Below are 7651 nucleotides of genomic sequence, written 5' to 3'. Positions count from 1 at the left end.
TCCACTACCAACCATCTCATTAAACCCCCTCCCCTGCCTCCTCCACCCTCACTTCCAACAACAAGTGCAAGGATCTCATGCACTTCTTTTGTTCAACTGCCTCTGCCGCTTACCTCCCTTCCCCTAGCCCACCAAGCCAAGCTTCTGCCAAAGCTTCCCCTTGCTCTAGGCCTAAACTTGTATCTGGCTATAGTTTCTCTCCCATCTCCCACCATGCCCTCTCCAAGCTTATCCTCGAGCAGTTCTGGCCCTTGAGGGCTCGGCTACAGACTACAGTACCTCGGTGTGGGCCGAGGCAGGCTGGCCCAGCTAGGTGTGCAGCACTAACAAGGTGGAGTGGGTGGTGGGGGAGCAGGCATACCCTTTTCCTGAGAGAGGACAGCAGGTGCCTCTCTCATGGCACCAAGGTCACTCTCCTGGGACTTCGGCTCTGTGTGAGAGCAGAGTGCAGGAGTGACGTGACACTCTGGAAGCCATTGTCAACAGTGGTCCCCAAAGCCAAAATGGCAGCCATCTGAGCTTCCTTAGCAGCAGTGAGAGCTGTCAGAAAGGGCACCGCCATGGTGGATGCCACTGTCATGTAGATCGAGCGGACCACTCACTCCACGTCCTGCGTGGAGCCTTGACACAAGTTGGAGTGGGACTCCTCCATGCTCTGACCATAGACCTGTCAATATGTCTGTCAAATGTTCTGTCCAGACTATGTGAATGGCTCTGTTAATGGTTTGGTCAATGGATCTGGCAATGGTTCAGTCCATACTTTGTGAATGGTAAGAACATAAGAACATAAGAATTGGGAACAGGAGTTGGCCATATGGCCCCTCGAGCCTGCTCCGCCATTCAATAAGATCATGGCTGACTTTCAACCTCAACTCCGCTTTCCCGCTCAGCCCCCATATCCCTTGATCCCCCTAGAATACTAAAATCTATCTATCTCAGCCTTGAATATACTCAAAGACTCAGCTTCCACAGCCCTTTGGGGTAGAGAATTCCAAAGATTCACAACCCTCTGAGTGAAGAAATTCCTCCTCATCTCAGGCTTAAAAGTCTGACCCCTTATCCTGAGACTATGCCCCCCTAGTTCTAGATACTCCAGCCAGGGGAAACAACCTCTCAGCATCTACCCTGTCAATCCCCCTCAGAATATTATATGTTTCAATGAGATCACCTCTCATTCTTGTAAACTCCAGAGAGTATAGGCCCAAACTACTCAATCTCTCCTCATAGGACAACCTCTCATCCCAGAGATCAATCGAGTGAACCTTTGTTGCACCGCCTCTAAGATATGTATGTCCTTTCTCAGATAAGGAGACCAAAACTGTGCATAGTACTCCAGGTGTGGTCTCACCAAAGCCCTGTACAATTGTAGTAAGACCTCCTTACTCTTATACTCCAACCCCCTTGCAATAAAGGCCAACATGCCATTTGCCTTCCTTATTGCTGGCTGTACCTGCTGCTAACTCTCTGTGTTTCCTGTATGACCACACCTAAATCCCTTTCAACACCAACATTTAATAGTTACTCTCCATTTAAAAAATATTCTGTTTTTCTATTCTTTCTACCAAAGTAACTAATCTCACATTTCCTCACATTATACCCCATCTGCCACCTTATTGCCCACTCACTTAACCGCTCCATACCCCTTTGTAGGCTCTTTGTGTCCTCATCACAGCTTACTTTCCCACCTAGCTTGGTATCATCAGCAAACTTGGATACAGTACGCTCGGTCCCTTCATCGAAGTCATTAATATAGACTGTAAATAGCTGAGGTCCAAGCACTGATCCTTGCGGCACCCCACTAGTTACAGCCTTCCAACCTGAAAATGACCCGCTTATCCCTACTCTGTTTTCTGTCTGTTAACCAATCCTCTATCCATTCTAATATATTACCCCCAACCCCATGAGCCCTTATCTTGCATAGCAACCTTTTATGTGGCACCTTATCGAATGCCTTTTTGAAATCCAAATATACTACATCCACTGGTTCCCCTTTATCTACCCTGCCAGTTACATCCTCAAAAAATTAATTTGTTAAACACGATTTCCCTTTCATAAAACCATGATGACTCTGCCTAATTATATTATGATTTTCTAAGTGCCCCATTAAGACTTCCTTAATAATGGATTCCAGCATTTTCCTGATGACTGATGTCAGGCTAACTGGCCTGTAGTTCCCTGTTTTCTCTCTCCCTGCTTCATTGAATAGCAGGGTTATATTTGCTACCTTCTAATCCACTGGGACCATTCTAGAATCTAGGGAATTTTGGAAGATCACAACCAATGCATCCACTATCTTTGCAGCCACCTCTTTTAGAACCCTAGGATGTAGGCCATCAGGTCCAAGGGATTTGTTGGCTTTTAGTCCCATTAGTTTCTCTAGTAATTTTTCTCTACTGATATTAATTACTTTAAGTTCCTCACTCTTATTAGCCCCTTGGTTCCCCACTATTTTTGGTATGCATTCTGGATTGTTGCCTGAGCCATATGCAAATTGGCACAGAGACAAGCAGATCAGAGAGTTAAATGTGTGGCTCAAAGAGTGGTGTGAGAGGAAGGGGTTTCAATTCATGGGGCACTGGCACCAGTACAGGGGGGAAAAGGAGCTATTCCATTGAGACCATCTCCACTTAAACCGGGCTGGGACCAGTGTCCTGGTGAGTCGAATAACTAGGGCTGTAGATAGGCTTTAAACTAAAAATGGGGGTGGGGGGCAGTCAGGAGAGGGGAAATTTAGAAATCTAAAGAGAAAATTCAAGGCAATGGAGCAGTGCAGCGATTTGGGTAAAGATAAGTAGAGTGTGACAGGAAGGGACAGATAGTTTCACGGTAAAAGTGCATCAGCGAATAAGGTCAAAGCAGCGAAAAATGGTAAAAAGTTAAAATTAAATGCTCTTTATCTGAATGCACATAGAATTCGTAATGAGATAGATGAATTAGTGGCACAAATAGAGATAAATGGCGTGGATCTAATAGTCATTATAGTCATTATAGACATGGTGTGGAGATGCCGGAGTTGGACTGGGGTGGACAAATGTAAGAAGTCACACAACACCAGGTTATAGTCCAACAGCTTTATTTGAAATCACAAGCTTTCGGAGCGCTGCTCCTTCTTCAGGTGAAGTGGGAGCAGCGCTCCAAAAGCTTGTGATTTCAAATAAAGCTGTTGGACTATAACCTGGTGTTGTGTGACTTCTTACAGTCATTATAGAGACATGGTTGCAAGGTGACCAAGGTTGGGAGCTAAATATTTCAGGGTACTTGATGTTTAGAAAAGACAGGCAGAATGGAAAAGGCAGGGGGAGGGGTGGGGGTGGTAGCCCTAATAATAAAGGATGACATAAGGTCAGTCGTGAGAAAGGATCTTGGTTCGGAAGATCAGGAAGCAGAATCAGTATGGGTGGAGGTAAGAAATAATAAGGGGCAGAAAACACTGGTGGAAATAATTTATAGGCCCCCAAACAATAGCTATACCATTGGACAGAGTATTAATCAACAGATAACAGGAGCTTGTAACAAAGATAATACAATAATCATAGGGGACTTTAATTTCCATATAGACTGGGAAAATCAAATTGGCAAAGGTAGTCTGGAGGACAAGTTCATAGAATGCATTCAAATGGTTCTGTCAATGGCTGTCCAAATGGCTTCGTCCATGGTTCCATTTATGATCTGTCAATGGAGCTGTCCATAGATCTGGCAATATTACTCTGAGTTTTTGTCCATGGATGTGTTAATGGCTCTGGCCATGCTGCTGTCCATGTACCTGTCTATAATTCTGTCTATGGTTTGGTCAATAGTGTTGTCCATGGTTCTTTCCATGTCTTTCTCTGAGGCTCTCTCCAGGGTATTTTCCATCATTCTGTTAATGGCTCAGTCAATAGATCTCTAATTTGTTCTGCAATAGTTCTGTCGATGGATCTATCGATGGATCTGACACTGGATCTGTCAATGGATCTGACACTGGATCTGTCGATGGATCTGTCGTTGGATCTGTCAATGCTCCTGTCAATGGACCTGTCAATGGATCAGTTGATGGATCTGTCACTGGATCTGTCAATGCTCCTGTCAATGGATCTGTCAATGGATCTGTCAATGCTCCTGTCAATGCTCCTGTCAATGGTTCTGTCAATGGTCCTGTCAATGGATCTGTCAATGCTTCTGTCAATGGATCTGTCAATGGTTCTGTCAATGGATCTGTCAATGCTCCTGTCAATGGATCTGTCAATGGATCTGTCAATGCTCCTGTCAATGGATCTGTCAATGGTTCTGTCAATGGTTCTGTCAATGGATCTGTCAATGGGTCTGTCAATGGTTCTGTCAATGGTTCTGTCAATGGATCTGTCAATGCTCCTGTCAATGGATCTGTCAATGCTCCTGTCAATGGTTCTGTCAATGCTCCTGTCAATGGATCTGTCAATGGATCTGTCAATGGTTCTGTCAATGGTCCTGTCAATGGATCTGTCAATGCTCCTGTCAATGGATCTGTCAATGGTTCTGTCAATGGATCTGTCAATGCTCCTGTCAATGGTTCTGTCAATGGATCTGTCAATGGTTCTGTCAATGGATCTGTCAATGGTTCTGTCAATGGTTCTGTCAATGGTTCTGTCAATGGATCTGTCAATGGATCTGTCAATGGTTCTGTCAATGGATCTGTCAATGGTTCTGTCAATGGATCTGTCAATGGATCTGTCAATGGATCTGTCAATTGTTCTGTCAATGGATCTGTCAATGGATCTGTCAATGATTTGGTCAATGATTTGGCCAATGATTCAGTCACTGATTCTGTCCATGGATCTCTCAGTGGATCTCCCGATGGATCTCTCCATGGATCTGTTTTTGGATATGTCAATGGATCTGTCAGCGGTTCTCTCAATGGATCTGTCTATGGATCTGTCCATTGATCTGTCTGTGGATCTGTCAACAGATCTCTCAATGGATCTGTCACTGGGTCTTTCAATGGATCTGTCAACAGATCTGTCAATGGTTCTGTCAATAGATCTGTCAATGGATCTGTCCATGGATCTGTCAATTGTCCTGTCAATGGATTTGTCAATGATCCTGTCAATTATTTGGTCACTGGTTCTGTCCATGCATCTCTCCATGGATCTGTCAATGGATCCATCCATAAGTCTGTCAATGGATCAGTCAATGGATCTGTCCATCAATCTGTCAATAGATCTGTCAATGGATTTGTCAATGGATCTGTCAGTAGATCTGTCACTGGATCTGTCAATGGATCCATCCATAAGTCTGTCAATGGATCTGTCCATGGATCTGTCCCTGGATCTGTCAGTAGATCTGTCACTGGGTCTGTCAGTAGATCTGTCCATGGATCTGTCAATTGTCCTGTCAATGGATCTGTTAATGATCCTGTCAATGATTCATCTAATGATTTGGTCACTGGTTCTGTCCACAGATCTCTCCATGAATCTGTCAATGGATCCATCCATAAGTCTGTCAATGGATCTGTCAATGGATCTGTCAATGGATCTGTCAATGGATCTGTCAATTGATCAGTCAATGGATCTGTCACTGGCTCTGTCACTGGATCTGTCCATGGATCTGTCAATTTTCCTGTCAATGGATCTGTTAATGATCCTCTCAATGATTTGTACAATGATTTGGTCACTGGTTCTGTCCATGGATCTCTCCATGGATCTGTCAATGGGTCCATCCATAAGTCTGTCAATGGATTTGTCAATGGATCTGTCAGTAGATCTGTCAATCGATCTGTCACTGGATTTGTCAATGGATCTGTGACTGGATCTGTCAATGGATCCATCCATAAGTCTGTCAATGGATCTGTCCATGGATCAGTCAGTAGATCTGTCAATGGATCTGTCTCTGGATCTGTCACTGGATCTGTCAGTATATCTGTCACTGGACCTGTCAATGGATCTGTCAATGGATCTGTCAGTAGATCTGTCAATGGATCCTTCCATAAGTCTGCCAATGGATCTGTCACTGGATCTGTCAATGGATCCATCCATAAGTCTGTCAATGGATCTTTCATTGGACTGTCAGTAGATCTGTCACTGGATCTGTCAATGGATCTGTCAGTAGATCTGTCACTGGATCTGTCAATGGATCTGTCAGTAGATGTCAATGGATCTGTCACTGGATCTGTCAATGGATCCATCCATAAGTCTGTCAATGGATCTGTCAATGGATCTGTCAGTAGATCTGACACTGGATCTGTCAATCATCTGTCACTGGATCTGTCAATGGATCTGTCACTGGATCTATCAATGGATCCATCCATAAGTCTATCAACGGATCTGTCACTGGATCTGTGAATAGATCTGTCACTGGATCTGTCAATGGATATGTCAGTAGATCTGTCACTGGATCTGTCACTGAATCTGTCAATGGATCCATCCATAAGTCCATTAATGGCTCTGTCAACAGATCTGTCAGTAGATCTGTCACTGGATCTGTCAATGGATCTGTCACTGGAGCTGTCAATGGACCCATCCATAAGTCTGTCAATGGATCTGTCAGTAGATCTGTCACTGGATCTGTCAATGGATCCATCCATAAGTCTGTCAATGGATCTGTCCATGGATCTGTCCCTGGATCTGTCAGTAGATCTGTCACTGGGTCTGTCAGTAGATCTGTCCATGGATCTGTCAATTGTCCTGTCAATGGATCTGTTAATGATCCTGTCAATGATTCATCTAATGATTTGGTCACTGGTTCTGTCCACAGATCTCTCCATGAATCTGTCAATGGATCCATCCATAAGTCTGTCAATGGATCTGTCAATGGATCTGTCAATGGATCTGTCACTGGATCTGTCAATTGATCAGTCAATGGATCTGTCACTGGCTCTGTCACTGGATCTGTCCATGGATCTGTCAATTTTCCTGTCAATGGATCTGTTAATGATCCTCTCAATGATTTGTACAATGATTTGGTCACTGGTTCTGTCCATGGATCTCTCCATGGATCTGTCAATGGGTCCATCCATAAGTCTGTCAATGGATTTGTCAATGGATCTGTCAGTAGATCTGTCAATCGATCTGTCACTGGATTTGTCAATGGATCTGTGACTGGATCTGTCAATGGATCCATCCATAAGTCTGTCAATGGATCTGTCCATGGATCAGTCAGTAGATCTGTCAATGGATTTGTCTCTGGATCTGTCACTGGATCTGTCAGTATATCTGTCACTGGACCTGTCAATGGATCTGTCAGTAGATCTGTCAATGGATCCTTCCATAAGTCTGCCAATGGATCTGTCAATGGATCCATCCATAAGTCTGTCAATGGATCTTTCATTGGACTGTCAGTAGATCTGTCACTGGATCTGTCAATGGATCTGTCAGTAGATCTGTCACTGGATCTGTCAATGGATCTGTCAGTAGATGTCAATGGATCTGTCACTGGATCTGTCAATGGATCCATCCATAAGTCTGTCAATGGATCTGTCAGTAGATCTGACACTGGATCTGTCAATGGATCTGTCACTGGATCTATCAATGGATCCATCCATAAGTCTATCAACGGATCTGTCACTGGATCTGTGAATAGATCTGTCACTGGATCTGTCAATGGATATGTCAGTAGATCTGTCACTGGATCTGTCACTGAATCTGTCAATGGATCCATCCATAAGTCCATTAATGGCTCTGTCAACAGATCTGTCAGT

The sequence above is a fragment of the Somniosus microcephalus genome, chromosome 4 (genome assembly GCF_052327205.1).
Source record: "Somniosus microcephalus isolate GS21.2 chromosome 4, FLI_Smic_1.0, whole genome shotgun sequence".
Lineage (NCBI taxonomy): Eukaryota > Metazoa > Chordata > Chondrichthyes > Squaliformes > Somniosidae > Somniosus > Somniosus microcephalus.
This window is presented reverse-complemented; position numbering follows the sequence as displayed.